The following is a 1,708-nucleotide window of genomic DNA, read 5'->3' on the forward strand; positions in this document are numbered from 1 at the left end:
CCCCCTCCTGCTGCTCCCTCTGCCCCTGGCGCGCCCACCCCCGAGTTCCCCCCCCGCTGCTCCCTCCGCCCAGGAGCCTGCCCATGCGCCCAGCGCTCACCCTGGGCCGGACAATTGGGGGGTGCTGCCCCCCCCATAAGGCCGCTGTTCTCTGTAGCTCTGCCCTCTCCTCCTCCTCTAGAAAGTGCGTCAGCCCCCCACGCCCCACAGCGTGGCCAAGCTGGGGACCAGAAGCCAGAGCCAGGAACCGTGGAGCAGCGCCTGTCCCGGCTAGTGCCGTGAGAGAAGCGGCCCCCTCGCTTCAAAAATCCTGCCACTCACAGTAATGCTACGTCGTAAGGAAAAACACAGAAAAAAGCGCCGGGAGCGGAAGAAAACCCTCGTTCTGTCTTTGCACCAGCCGCGCCAGGGGAGAGCGCGAACGCAGTCCCCCACTACCACAAATTATGCAGTCGAGTTTCCCGCATTTGGGGAAATCGCAGGGGTCAGCACACCCGCAGTGCAATGGATAAGCCTCACCCTGGGAAAACCACCTTCGTGATCATGGTATCTCCCCTGCCAGGTAAGTATGAGTTCCTGCCGCCCGCCCGCCGCCCGCCCTCGCTCCCCACATGCTCTCTACACACGGTGGGGCCCGACTCGGACCGACCGCCGGCCCCGCCCACACCGGCCCCGCCCGCCGCCAGCTCCCCCGACAGGCCTCGGGCTCGGACCCTTCTCGCCGCCGAGCCCCGCACGCTCAAGGGGGGCCCTGCTCGGCAGCCTGCTCCCGTTCCCACAATGCTCCGCTCGCGGGCAGATCTGCATACGTGCTCACGCGGCCCCGCCCCTACCCTGGCCAGCCCCAGCTGTTCCGCGCCGCGAGCCCCCGCCAGGTCCCGGGGCTGGGCCCGGCCTCCCCGGCCTGCGGGCGGCTGCAGCTGGCGGGGGCGCGGGGGCCTTTGTAGAGCCGCCGGCTGATAGTGCGGGGGGGGGCACAATTTAAAGGCCCCCCCACGCCCGTGTGCGGCTCCCCCGGGGTCCAGCGCTGCTGAGCTCAGAGCCCAGCGCGGGGCCCCTCCCCGTACAGCCCCCTGCACAATGCAGTAGTAAATAATACAGTTGTTTTTACATAGTAACCAAGTTGAAATTAAATGACAGTTTTTCTGGCCCAGCTAGTGGTTTTTAGCTGATTGTTAAATTAATTGTCCATATATTGTAGATAGAGGTGTAATTAACCAGTCTCTTATTTATAAAACACTTCATTTTTCTTTTCTTGATGCTTGGGGGTTTCTTCACTGTATACAGATATGAACTGGTGTCTTCAGGGTGTGATATTTTCTGGTGTCTTTGGTCTGTGGGATGCAACTTAAACAACTTTTGTTAGTTAACAATAAAGTTTTGTTGTTGTTGTTGTTGTTTTTTGTTTTCAATAACCCAAACTTAATATACAGGTTTTAACTTACTTTGTTTACAATGTAATAAGAACAATGTAATAGGGACCGAGTCTTTTATAACACAAGCTATACTTTTACAATTGTTGTATAGACATTCATTTTTATTTGGGGTGCATTACTAATATTTCATAGTAAATATAATGCTTAACAGCTAAAATAAATGCTTACAGTCTTCCATGAGAAGGTATATTGCTTTCCCTTGCTGAACACTTTGTTTCAGCAAAAGAGTTAGTAACATAATTTTAACTAGCTTTCTAGAGTTAATTTGCTTG

At 55.2% G+C, this 1,708-nt stretch overlaps 1 non-coding gene across 1 annotated transcript; it reads right to left on the minus strand.

Annotated features, from left to right (window-relative positions):
* Window positions 1-406: 406 nt before the first annotated feature.
* Window positions 407-570, minus strand: LOC123347077. The gene has a single exon (XR_006573033.1). It is a non-coding gene; the product is annotated as a U1 spliceosomal RNA (small nuclear RNA).
* Window positions 571-1,708: the final 1,138 nt, after the last annotated feature.

Source organism: Mauremys mutica, chromosome 12 (genome assembly GCF_020497125.1).
Source record: "Mauremys mutica isolate MM-2020 ecotype Southern chromosome 12, ASM2049712v1, whole genome shotgun sequence".
NCBI lineage: Eukaryota > Metazoa > Chordata > Testudines > Geoemydidae > Mauremys > Mauremys mutica.